Here is a 14,006-nt window from a genome sequence, read left to right on the forward strand (position 1 = left end):
AGAGACTTGATTGTCCAAGAAACACGAGCAATGGACATTAGACAAGTGGAAATTTGTCCTTTGGTCTGATGAGACCAAATTGGAGATTTTTGGTTCCAACCTCCGTGTGTTTTTGAGACGCAGTGTGAGTGAACGGATGATCTCTGCATGTGTGGTTCCCACCGTGAAGCATAGAGGAGGAGGTTTTATGGTGTGGGGGGTGCTTTGCTGGTGACGCTGTGTGCGATTTATTTAGAATTCAAGACACACTTAAAAAGCATGGCTACCACAGTATTCTGCAGAAAACATACAGGACAATAGATCTCCAGGAAGAGGGTTGAACTGATAACCTACAGGACAGTACATCTCCAGGAAGAGGGTTGGACTGATAACCTACAGGACAGTAGATCTCCAGGAAGAGGGTTGGACTGATAACCTACAGGACGGTAGATCTCCAGGAAGAGGGTTGGACTGAAAACCTACAGGACAGTAGATAACCAGGAAGAGGGTTGGGCTGAAAACCTACAGGACGGTAGATCTGCAAGAAGAGGGTTGGACTGAAAACCTAGATATCCAGGAAGAGGGATGGGCAGCCCTGTAGGGCAATGGCGTCTCGATGGAATTTGTATTTGTGGTCCTGGCAACTGGACCATTATTTTTGTCTTACTGAGATTTACTGTCAGGGCTCAGGTCTGGCAGAGTCTGTGCAGAAGATCTAGGTGCTGCTGTGGACCCTCCTTGATTGGGTACAGAAGCACCAGATCATCGGCAAACAGTAGACATTTGACTTCAGATTCCAGTAGGGTGTGGTCAGGTGCTGCAGACTGTTCTAGTGCCCTCGCTAATTTGTTGATATATCTGTTGAAGAGGGTGGAGCTCAAGCTGACCTGTGGAAAGAGGTATGTGTTTTTTGCCAATTTTAACCGCAGACTTGTTGTTTGTCTACATGGATTTTATGTTTTTCCCCAACACCACTTTACATCAGTTTGTATAGCAGACCCTCGTGGCAAATTGAGTCAAAAGCTTTTTTGAAATCAACAAAGCATGAGAATACTTTTACTTTGTTTTGGTTTGTTTGTTTGTCATTTATGGTGTGCAGGGTGAAACCGTGGTCTGTCGTATGGTAATTTTATAAGAAAACAATTCGACATTTGCTCAGTACATTGTTTTCACTGAGGAAATGTACAAGTCTGCTGTTAATGACAATGCAGAGGATTTTACCCAAGGTTGCTGTTGACGCATATCCCACGGTAGTTATTGGTGTCAAATTTGTCTCCATGTTCTCTTTTCCTCTTCCTCTGTCCTTGTCCTTGTCCTTCTCTCTCTCTATCTCTTGCTCTCTCTCTGCCTTTCTCTCTCTTGCTTGCTCTCTCTCTGCCTTTCTCTTTCTTTCTATCTCTCTCTCCCTCTCCCCCTCTTCTCTGCCTTTTCTCCCTTCCTCTGTCTCTCTCTCTCTAGATTTCTCTCCCTTCCCTTGTCTCTCTCTCGCTCTCTCTGCCTTTCTCTACTTTACTCTGTCCCCCTCTCTCTCTCTCTGCCTTTCTCTCCCTTCCCCTGTCTCTCTCTCTCTCTCTCTCCGCCCCCAGGGCCTGCTGCTCGGCTGTGTGATTTATGATGAGTTTACCCCCACCTTAATGACTCATTTATAAATAATAACAACATGTGTAATGTATCACAAACAACAAACAGTGGTGCTCCAGCGAGATGCTGTTGTGGTCCAGGTCTACATATCTTTGTGTTAGAGGGGACCAAAGAGGCTATGAATCTTCTTTGACACACTGTGATTGTGGAACTCCCGGTATGTGTGCTATGTGTACATGCCCAGGTTTACACTTATCTTAGTGGTGTTTTCACGTGTAACCCTGGTTCGACCTAAATCTTTCCATGAGCTTAATTAAACCTTGATGTTAAACCTCTGTGTGTTAAACCCTGATGTTAAACCCCGAAGTGAAACCTGGTGGTGGTACAGGGACTTAGTATTTCATTAGGATCTCCATTCATTAGGATCTCCATTCATTAGGATCTCCATTCATTAGGATCTCCATTCCTTAGGATCTCCATTCATTAGGATCTCCATTCCTTAGGATCTCCATTCATTAGGATCTCCATTCATTAGGATCTCCATTCATTAGGATCCCCATTCATTAGGATCTCCATTCATTAGGATCTCCATTCATTAGGATCTCCATTTATTAGGATCTCCATTCATTAGGATCTCCATTCATTAGGATCTCCATTCATTAGGATCTCCATTCATTAGGATCTCCATTCATTAGGATCTCCATTAATTAGGATCTCGATTCATTAGGATCTCCATTTATTAGGATCTCCATTCATTAGGATCTCCATTCCTTAGGATCTCCATTCATTAGGATCTCCATTTATTAGGATCTCCATTTATTAGGATCTCCATTCATTAGGATCTCCATTCATTAGGATCTCCATTCATTAGGATCTCCATTAATTAGGATCTCGATTCATTAGGATCTCCATTCATTAGGATCTCCATTCATTAGGATCCCCATTCATTAGGATCTCCATTCATTAGGATCTCCATTCATTAGGATCTCCATTCCTTAGGATCTCCATTCATTAGGATCTCCATTCATTAGGATCTCCATTCATTAGGATCTCCATTCATTAGGATCTCCATTCATTAGGATCTCCATTCATTAGGATCTCCATTTATTAGGATCTCCATTCATTAGGATCTCCATTCATTAGGATCTCCATTCATTAGGATCTCCATTCATTAGGATCTCCATTCCTTATGATCTCCATTCATTAGGATCCCCATTCATTAGGATCTCCATTCATTAGGATCCCCATTCATTAGGATCTCCATTCATTAGGATCTCCATTCATTAGGATCTCCATTCATTAGGATCTCCATTCATTAGGATCCCCGTTCATTAGGATCCCCATTCATTAGGATCCCCATTCATTAGGATCCCCATTCATTAGGATCTCCATTCATTAGGATCTCCATTCATTAGGATCTCCATTCATTAGGATCTCCATTCATTGTGATCCTCATTAGCTGTTTAACATGATATAATACAGAACATATAGACAAGACAGAACTACATAATTACTGGTGGTGGTGGTACAGAGACTGGTGGTGGTGGTACAGAGACTGGTGGTGGTGGTATAGAGACTGGTGGTGGTATAGAGAACAATGGTGGTATAGCGACTGGTGGTATAGAGACTGGTGGTGGTATAGAGACTGGTGGTGGTATAGAGACTGGTGGTGGTATAGAGACTGGTGGTGGTATAGAGACTGGTGGTGGTACAGAATCTGGTGGTGGTATAGAGACTGGTGGTGGTATAGAGACAGGTGGTGGTACAGGACTGGTTGAGGTATAGAGACGGGTGGTGGTATAGAGAGTGGTGGTGGTATAGAGACTGGTAGTGGTACAGAGACTGGTAGTGGTACAGAGACTGGTGGTGGTATAGAGACTGGTGGTGGTATAGAGACTGGTAGTGGTACAGAGACTGGTAGTGGTACAGAGACTGGTAGTGGTACAGAGACTGGTGGTGGTATAGAGAACGGTGGTGGTATAGAGACTGGTGGTGGTATAGAGACTGGTGGTGGTATAGAGACTGGTGGTGGTATAGAGACAGATGGTGGTACAGGACTGGTTGAGGTATAGAGAACAGTGGTGGTATAGAGACTGGTGGTGGTATAGAGACTGGTGGTGGTACAGAATCTGGTGGTGGTATAGAGACTGGTGGTGGTACAGAATCTGGTGGTGGTATAGAGACTGGTTGTGGTATAGAGACTGGTGGTGGTATGGAGACTGGTAGTGGTATAGAGGCTGGTGGTGGTAAAGAGATTGGTGTTGGTATAGAGACTGGTGGTGGTATATAGACTGGTGGTGGTATAGAGACTGGTGGTGGTATAGAGAACAGTGGTGGTATAGAGACTGGTGGTGGTATAGAGACTGGTGGTGGTATAGCGACTGGTGGTGTTATAGAGACTGGTGGTGGTACAGGGACTGGTGGAGGTATAGAGACTGGTGGTGGTATATAGACTGGTGGTGGTATAGAGAACAGTGGTGGTTTAGAGACTGGTGGTGGTATAGAGACTGGTGGTGGTATAGAGACTGGTGGTGGTATAGAGACTGGTGTGGTATAGAGACTGGTGGTGGTACAGAGACTGGTGGTGGTATAGAGTTTGGTGGTGGTATAGAGACTTGTGGTGGTATAGAGAACATTGGTGGTATGGAGACTGGTGGTGGTATAGAGAACAATGGTGGTATAGAGACTGGTGGTATAGAGACTGGTTGTGGTATAGAGACTGGTGGTGGTATAGAGACTGATGGTGGTATAGAGACTGATGGTGGTATAGAGACTGGTGGTGTTATAGAGACTGGTGGTGGTATATAGACTAGTGGTGGTACAGAAACTGGTGGTGGAATAGAGACTGGTGGTGGTATAGAGACTGGTGGTGGTATAGAGACTGGTGGAGGTATAGAGACTGGTGGGGATATAGATACTGGTGGTGGTATAGAGACTGGTGATGATATAGAGACTGGTGGTGGTATATAGACTAGTGGTGTTACAGAGACTGGTGGGGATATAGATACTGGTGGTGGTATAGAGACTGGTGGTGATATAGAGACTGGTGGTGATATAGAGACTGGTGGTGGTATAGGGACTGGTGGTGGTATAGAGAGACTGGTGGTGGTATAGAGACTGGTGGTGGTATATAGATTAGTGGTGGTACAGAGACTGGTGATGGAATAGGGACTGGTGGTGGTATAGAGACTGGTGGTGGTATAGAGACTGGTGGTGGTATAGAGACTGGTGGTGTTATAGAGAACAGTGGTGGTATTTAGACTGATGGTGGTATAGAGACTGGTGGTGGTATAGAGACTGGTGGTGGTATAGTGAACAGTAGTGGTATAGAGACTGGTGGTGGTATAGAGACTGGTATTGGAATAGAGAACAGTGGTGGTATAGAGACTGGTGGTGGTATAGAGACTGGTGGTGGTATAGAGACTGGTGGTGGTATAGAGACTGGTGGTGGTATAGAGACTGGTGGTGGTATAGAGACTGGTGGTGGTATAGAGAATGGTGGTGGTATAGAGACTGGTGATGGTATAGAGACTGGTGGTGGTATAGAGACTGGTGGTGGTATAGAGACTGGTGGTGGTATAGAGACTGGTGGTGGTATAGATACTGGTGTAGGTATAGAGACTGGTGGTGGTATAGAGACAGGTGGTGGTATAGAGAACAGTGATGGTACAGAGACTGGTGGTGGTGGTACAGAGACTGGTGGTGGTACAGAGACCGGCTGGTGGTACAGAGACTGGTGGTGGTATAGAGACTGGTGGTGTTACAGAGACTGGTGGTGGTATAGAGACTGTTGGTGGTATAGAGACTGGTGGTATGTGTACAGTATAGCTAGCCCAGGCATTCTGTCTCCAGATGTCTCAGTAACATTATAATCTGTAGTCTCGTGGTTGTCATTTGGTACAACAGACAGTCTGCCTCGGGGTGTTTATCTGTACATGGGCTAATCATCTTGTGGGTCTGTTTCGTCTCCTGGTGTGGGAGCTACTTTATGTTACCGAGTTAATTAGGAGAAGATATGTTTTGAGTTTACTCCATGTGTAACTCTTTGTCGTTGTTTTCTGTTGAACTGCTTTGCTTTATCTTGGCCAGGTCGCAGTTGTAAATGAGAACTTGTTCTCAACTGGCCTACCTGGTTAAATAAAGGTGAAATAAAAAATACATTAAAAAAAGTAGATCTGCCATGAAGAGTATCTTGGTAGGATGGGACTCAACCTCTACACATAGAGTAGAGCTGTCATTAGGAGTATCTTGGTAGGATGGGACTCAACCTCTTCACATGGAGTAGAGCTGTCATTAGGAGTATCTTGGTAGGATGGGACTCAACCTCTTCACATGGAGTAGAGCTGTCATTAGGAGTATCTTGGTAGGATGGGACTCAACCTCTTCACATGGAGTAGAGCTGCCATCAGGAGTATCTTGGTAGGATGGGACTCAACCTCTTCACATGGAGTAGAGCTGTCATTAGGAGTATCTTGGTAGGATGGGACTCAACCTCTTCACATGGAGTAGAGCTGCCATCAGGAGTATCTTGGTAGGATGGGACTCAACCTCTTCACATGGAGTAGAGCTGCCATCAGGAGTATCTTGGTAGGATGGGACTCAACCTCTTCACATGGAGTAGAGCTGTCATTAGGAGTATCTTGGTAGGATGGGACTCAACCTCTTCACATGGAGTAGAGCTGTCATTAGGAGTATCTTGGTAGGATGGGACTCAACCTCTTCACATGGAGTAGAGCTGCCATTATGAGTATCTTGGTAGGATGGGACTCAACCTCTTCACATGGAGTAGAGCTGTCATTAGGAGTATCTTGGTAGGATCGGACTCAACCTCTTCACATGGAGTAGAGCTGTCATTAGGAGTATCTTGGTAGGATCGGACTCAACCTCTTCACATAGAGTAGAGCTGCCATTATGAGTATCTTGGTAGGATGGGACTCATGAGGTCTAAAGGTGAAAAGGAGTTGGAGGTTAAGAGAAGCCTGTTCCCCTCCTCTAGACAGACGGAGAGATCTCGATTACTGCAGACAGTAGGACAGTATAGATCTCATTCTCTCTCTCTTTCTCTCGCTCTTTTTCACTGTCTCTTTGTCTCTCTGGCTGTCTCTCTCTCTTTCTCTTTCTCCCTCTATCTCTCTCTCTCTCTCTCTTTCTTTCTCTCTCTCTCTCTCTCTTTTTGACTGTCTCTCCGTCTCTCTGACTCCCTCTCTGTCTCTCTCTCTCTCTCTCTCTCTCTTTTCACTGTCTCACTGCCTCTCTCTCTCAATGTCTCTGTCTCTGTCTCTCTCTCTCTCTCTGTCCATTCTTCTCCTCTTTCAAAGTTCTGAGTAGGTGAGTTGTGTTGCTCTCATGATCCATATTCTCCACAATACGTCCAGGGGTCGACAGGTTACCACTGGCCCACAACCATTGATTACCTGACTGTGGATTAATGACATCACCCAGGAGGTGAGGACCATCGCTCACACTTAATTTCGACAGAGGGTGTCTCTGCCAAATGTGTGTGATTGTGTGATTGTGTGTGATTGTGCGATTGTGTGTGTGTGTGTGTGTGTGTGTGTGTGTGTGGACAAGCTTCTCCTGAGTGGCCAGCCAAGACCACAGACATTTAGTACCTCACAACGACTAATGCTTTTACTCCCTGAGATTTGTAATGAATCAATACTGGTCTTTGTTGGGGTGTGGTACTTCATGCTGATGTAAATGATCTGTAAAAACAATATCCATTAATGTCTTCGAGCTGGATGGACTGATGTGGTCCGTCTGGGTTTGGGGAGGACTGGTCTCTCTGGGTTAGGGAAGGACTGGTCTCTCTGGGTTAGGGAAGGACTGGTCTCTCTGGGTTAGGGGAGGACTGGTCTCTCTGGGTTAGGCAAGGATTGGTCTCTCTGGGTTAGGGGAGGACGGGTCTCTCTGGGTTAGGGAAGGACTGGTCTCTCTGGGTTAGGGGAAGACTGGTCTCTCTGGGTTAGGCAAGGATTGGTCTCTCTGGGTTAGGGGAGGACGGGTCTCTCTGGGTTAGGGAAGGACTGGTCTCTCTGGGTTAGGGGAAGACTGGTCTCTCTGGGTTAGGCAAGGATTGGTCTCTCTGGGTTAGGGGAGGACGGGTCTCTCTGGGTTAGGGAAGGACTGGTCTCTCTGGGTTAGGGGAAGACTGGTCTCTCTGGGTTAGGCAAGGATTGGTCTCTCTGGGCTAGGGGAGGACGGGTCTCTCTGGGTTAGGGAAGGACTGGTCTCTCTGGGTTAGGGGAAGACTGGTTAGTCTGGGTTAGGGGAGGACTGGTTAAGTGCAGCATGTGTGTGTTAGTCTGGGATATACCATGCTGATATTTTAAATGTTTTATTGTAAAATAGACTGAATAAAATCCAATCAACCCTTGAGGTTAAGTTGATATAGACCTATTGTACACAGAAAGATTCTCCTTATAGTAGAGAATTAAGATAATATACACAACATGGAGAAGAGAGAGGAGGAGAAGAGAGAGGAGGAGAAGAGAGAGGAGGAGAAGAGAGAGGAGGAGAAGAGAGAGAAGGAGAAGAGAGAGGAGGAGAAGAGAGAGAAGGAGAAGGAGAGGAGAGGAGAGAAGGAGAGGAGAGGGGCGAAGGAGAGGAGAGAAGAGAGAAGGAGAGGAGAGAGAAGGAGAGGGGAGAGGGAGATGGAAAAGAGAGAGAATGAGAAGAGAGAGAAGGAGAATAGAGAGAATGAGAAGGAGTAGAGAGGAGAGAAGGAGAGGAGAGGGGGCGAAGGAGAGGAGAGAAGAGAGAAGGAGAGGAGAGAGAATGAGAAGGAGAAGAGAGGAGAGAAGGAGAGGAGAGGGGTGAAGGAGAGGAGAGAAGAGAGAAGGAGAGAGAGAGAGAAGGAGAGGGGAGAGGGAGATGTAAAAGAGAGAGAATGAGAAGAGAGAGAAGGAGAATAGAGAGAATGAGAAGGAGAAGAGAGGAGAGAAGGAGAGGAGAGGGGTGAAGGAGAGGAGAGAAGAGAGAAGGAGAGGAGAGAGAAGGAGAGGGGAGAGGGAGATGTAAAAGAGAGAGAATGAGAAGAGAGAGAAGGAGAATAGAGAGGAGAGGGGAGAGGGAGATGTAAAAGAGAGAGAATGAGAAGAGAGAGAAGGAGAGGGAGATGTAAAAGAGAGAGAATGAGAAGAGAGAGAAGGAGAGGGGAGAGGGAGATGTAAAAGAGAGAGAATGAGAAGAGAGAGAAGGAGAGGGGAGAGGGAGATGTAAAAGAGAGAGAATGAGAAGAGAGAGAAGGAGAGGGGAGAAGGAGATGTAAAAGAGAGAATGAGAAGAGAGAGAAGGAGAATAGAGAGAATGAGAAGAGAGAGAAGGAGAGGGGAGAGGGAGATGTAAAAGAGAGAATGAGAAGAGAGAGAAGGAGAATAGAGAGAATGAGAAGAGAGAGAAGGAGAGGGGAGAGGGAGATGTAAATGAGAGAGAATGAGAAGAGAGAAAATGAGAGGGGAGAGGGAGATGTAAAAGAGAGAGAAGGAGAATAGAGAGAAGGAGAATAGAGAGAATGAGAAGAGAGAGAAGGAGAAGAGAGAGAAGGAGAGGGGAGAGGGAGATGTAAAAGAGAGAGAATGAGAAGAGAGAGAAGGAGAATAGAGAGAAGGAGAGGGGAGAGGGAGATGTAAAAGAGAGAGAATGAAAATAGAGAGAAAGGATGCTCCATTATACCTGAGTTTAAAATGGAGAAGATGGTGTTCGGTCGGTAGGTCGTCGTGGGTCCATCAGTTACAGAGAAGGTTACCCTGGCGTTGTGTTTCAGTAGGATCCGAAGGCTCAATGAAGACGTTATTATGGACCGCAGGTCCGCTGGGCTGCTGTCTGAGGGCTGAGACAAGGAGCTGAAGACTGGACACTGGCAGGATCCACCCTGATCAACCACTACAGTTACAGCACCTCCCAGCTCAGACATCAGGACAACAGAGAGGAGCAGAGCCAGCTGTGGTCTACGTGGCTCCTTCACCCCTGATCTATGATGTAGTGTTTATATATATATGATCTAGTGTTTATATCTATGATCTTTATATCTATGATCTAGTGTTTCTATCTATGATCTTTATATCTATGATCTAGTGTTTATATCTATGATCTTTATATCTATGATCTAGCTTTTAAATCGATGATCCTTTTTAAAAATCTATGATCTAGCTTTTAAATCTATGATCTAGCTTTTAAATCGATGATCTATCATTATAGTTCTCGTTATTGCGATCATCGTCATCATCACTAATTTCTATTCAGCCTTCCTTCCCCAAGCTCCTCCAGGAAACACACCACACCCACACACACACCACACTGCCTATATAGTGCACTACTTTTAACCAGGGCCCTATAGGGATCTTGGGAACAGGGTTGCATTTGTAACGTAGTCCGAAGTGCTAGCTACTTGCTGCTGTGTTCTCACAGGCTTTGAAAAGGATACAAATAAACACTCTTAGTCTTGTTCAAAGGAAAACACTTTATAAATGACAACAGCTTCACTCTCACAACCAGAAAGAGAGAGAGAGATGGAGGGATAGAGAGTCATTCCCCTCTCTATCCCTCCATCTCTCTCTCTCTGGTTTTGAGACTGAAGCTGTCTCTCTCTCTCTGTCTGACAACAGCTTCACAACAAGACTCAGAAGGACGACACACGTACAAACACACACACAAACACACACTTACACACAAAAACATGCGCACACACACACGTTTGACCAGCAATATACAGTCAGCTTATTAGGTTCACCCGTCTAGTACCAGGTCGGACCCCGCTTTGCCTCCAGAACAGCCTGAATTATTTGGGACATTCCATAAGGTATTGGAAACTTTCCACAGGGATTTTGGTCCATGCTGACGCGATGGCATCACACAGTTGCTGCAGATGGACGGTGGTCGTTAGTGAAAAGCCCAGGAGGGCAGCCGTTTCTGCCTGGCACCAACGATCACACCGCGCTCAAACTCTCTTAGGTCACTGGTTTTGCACCGTCTGATGGTCAGTCGAACCAGTAACTGAATGCCTGTCTTCCTTCTTTATGTATCAAGCAACGCCCACGTGGCTCACTGTCAGTTGGAGCGATCCATTTGGGGAACGGGGCGGTGTACCTAATAAACTGTCAGGTGGAGCGATCCATTTGGGGAACGGGGCGGTGTACCTAATAAACTGTCAGGTGGAGCGATCCATTTTGGTGAATGGGGCGGTATACCTAAAACTGTATGTAGGTGGGGTTTTAAGACATCAGTGGACAGTGTTTTGCTAAACTGCAGTTGACCCCATCCACAGCCAGGGGGTGCTGTCCATCTATCCACAATGAGGGGGCTGTGTGTGTGTGTGTGTGTGTGTGTGTGTGTGTGTGTGTGTGTAGGTGTGGTGTAGGTGTGGTGTGTGTGTGGGTGTAGGTGTGGTGTAGGTGTGGTGTGTGTGTGTGTCTGTGTGTGTGTGTGTGTCTGTCTGTGTCTGTGTGTGTGTGTGTGTGTGTGTGGTGTGTGGTGTGTGGTGTGTGGTGTGTGGTGTGTGGTGTGTGGTGTAGGTGTGGTGTGTGTGTGGTGTGTGGTGTGTGGTGTGTGGTGTGTGGTGTAGGTGTGGTGTGTGTGTGGTGTGTGGTGTGTGGTGTGTGGTGTGTGGTGTGTGTGTGTGGTGTGTGGTGTGTGTGTGTGGTGTGTGGTGTGTGGTGTGTGGTGTGTGTGTGTGTGTGTGGTGTGTGGTGTGTGTGTGTGTGTGTGTGTGTGGTGTGTGGTGTGTGTGTGTGTGTGGTGTGTGGTGTGTGGTGTGTGGTGTGTGGTGTGTGTGTGTGGTGTGTGGTGTGTGTGGGTGTGTGGTGTGTGGTGTGTGGTGTGTGTGTGTGTGGTGTGTGGTGTGTGTGTGTGTGTGTGTGTGGTGTGTGGTGTGTGGTGTGTGTGTGTGGTGTGTGTGTGTGTGTGTGTGTGTGGTGTGTGGTGTGTGTGTGTGGTGTGTGGTGTGTGTGTGTGGTGTGTGGTGTGTGTGTGGTGTGTGGTGTGTGGTGTGTGTGTGTGGTGTGTGGTGTGTGGTGTGTGTGTGTGTGTGTGGTGTGTGGTGTGTGTGTGTGTGTGGTGTGTGGTGTGTGTGTGTGGTGTGTGGTGTGTGGTGTGTGTGGTGTGTGGTGTGTGGTGTGTGTGTGTGGGTGTGTGGTGTGTGGTGTGTGTGTGTGGTGTGTGTGTGTGTGTGTGTGTGTGTGTGTGTGTGTGTGTGGTGTGTGTGTGTGTGTGTGTGTGTGTGTGTGTGTGTGTGTGGTGTGTGTGTGTGTGTGTGTGGTGTGTGGTGTGTGGTGTGTGTGTGTGTGGTGTGTGGTGTGTGGTGTGTGTGTGGTGTGTGGTGTGTGTGTGTGGTGTGTGGTGTGTGGTGTGTGGTGTGTGTGTGTGTGTGTGTGTGTGTGTGTGTGTGTGGTGTGGTGTGTGTGTGGGTGTAGATGTGGTGTGTGTGTGGTGTGTGGTGTGTGGTGTGTGGTGTGTGGTGTGTGGTGTGTGGTGTGTGGTGTGTGTGTGTGGTGTGTGTGTGTGTGGCAGGGTGGAGAGGAGAGGAGAGGAGAGAGGGGCTGTGGCAGGGTGGAGAGGAGAGGAGAGGAGAGAGGGGCTGTGGCAGGGTAGAGAGGAGAGGAGAGGAGAGAGAGGGGCTGTGGCAGGGTGGAGAGGAGAGGGAGAGGAGAGGAGAGAGGGGCTGTGGCAGGGTGGAGAGGAGAGGGAGAGGAGAGGAGAGAGGGGCTGTGGCAGGGTGGAGAGGAGAGGAGAGGAGAGGAGAGGAGAGGAGAGGAGAGGAGAGGAGAGGAGAGGAGAGGAGAGGAGAGGAGAGGGAGAGGGAGAGGAGAGGGGCTGTGGCAGGGTAGAGAGGAGAGGAGAGGAGAGGAGAGAGGGGCTGTGGCAGGGTAGAGAGGAGAGGAGAGGAGAGGAGAGAGGGGCTGTGGCAGGGTAGAGAGGAGAGGAGAGGAGAGAGGGGCTGTGGCAGGGTGGAGAGGAGAGGAGAGGAGAGAGGGGCTGTGGCAGGGTGGAGATGAGTGGAGAGGAGGGGAGAGGAGAGGAGAGGGGCTGTGGCAGGGTAGAGAGGAGAGGGGCTGTGGCAGGGTGGAGAGGAGAGGAGAGGAGAGGGGCTGTGGCAGGGTGGAGAGGAGAGGAGAGGAGAGGAGAGGAGAGGGGCTGTGGCAGGGTAGAGAGGAGAGGGGCTGTGGCAGGGTAGAGAGGAGAGGAGAGGAGAGGGGCTGTGGCAGGGTAGAGAGGAGAGGGGCTGTGGCAGGGTGGAGAGGAGAGGAGAGGAGAGGAGAGGGGCTGTGGCAGGGTGGAGAGGAGAGGAGAGGAGAGGAGAGGAGAGGAGAGGAGAGGAGAGGGGCTGTGGCAGGGTGGAGAGGAGAGGAGAGGAGAGGAGAGGGGCTGTGGCAGGGTAGAGAGGAGAGGAGAGGAGAGGAGAGAGGGGCTGTGGCAGGGTAGAGAGGAGAGGAGAGGAGAGGGGCTGTGGCAGGGTGGAGAGGAGAGGAGGAGAGGAGAGGGGGCTGTGGCAGGGTGGAGAGGAGAGGAGAGGAGAGGAGAGGGGGGCTGTGGCAGGGTAGAGAGGAGAGGAGAGGAGAGAGGGGCTGTGGCAGGGTAGAGAGGAGAGGAGAGGAGAGAGGGGCTGTGGCAGGGTGGAGAGGAGAGGAGAGGAGAGGAGAGGAGAGGGAGAGGAGAGGAGAGGAGGAGAGGAGAGGAGAGGGAGAGAGGGGCTGTGGCAGGGTGGAGAGGAGAGGAGAGGAGAGGGGCTGTGGCAGGGTGGAGAGGAGAGGAGAGGAGAGGAGAGGAGAGGGGCTGTGGCAGGGTAGAGAGGAGAGGAGAGGAGAGGAGAGAGAGAGAGGAGAGGAGAGAGAGGGGGCTGTGGCAGGGTGGAGAGGAGAGGAGAGGAGAGGAGACGAGAGAGGGGCTGTGGCAGGGTGGAGAGGAGAGGAGAGGAGAGGAGAGGAGACGAGAGAGGGGGCTGTGGCAGGGTGGAGAGGAGAGGAGAGGGGCTGTGGCAGGGTGGAGAGGAGAGGAGAGGGAGAGGAGAGGGGCTGTGGCAGGGTGGAGAGGAGAGGAGAGGAGAGAGGGGCTGTGGCAGGGTGGAGAGGAGAGGAGAGGAGAGAGGGGCTGTGGCAGGGTGGAGAGGAGAGGAGAGGAGAGGAGAGGAGAGAGGGGCTGTGGCAGGGTGGAGAGGAGAGGAGAGGAGAGGAGCGGAGAGGAGAGGGGCTGTGGCAGGGTGGAGAGGAGAGGAGAGGGGCTGTGGCAGGGTGGAGAGGAGAGGAGAGGGGCTGTGGCAGGGTAGAGAGGAGAGGAGAGGAGGGGGCTGTGGCAGGGTGGAGAGGAGAGGAGAGGGGAGGGGCTGTGGCAGGGTGGAGAGGAGAGGGAGAGGAGAGGAGAGGAGAGAGGGGCTGTGGCAGGGTAGAGAGGAGAGGAGAGGAGAGAGGAGAGAGGGGCTGTGGCAGGGTAGAGAGGAGAGGAGAGGAGAGAGG

This window comes from Oncorhynchus masou, chromosome 10 (assembly GCF_036934945.1).
Source record: "Oncorhynchus masou masou isolate Uvic2021 chromosome 10, UVic_Omas_1.1, whole genome shotgun sequence".
Lineage (NCBI taxonomy): Eukaryota > Metazoa > Chordata > Actinopteri > Salmoniformes > Salmonidae > Oncorhynchus > Oncorhynchus masou.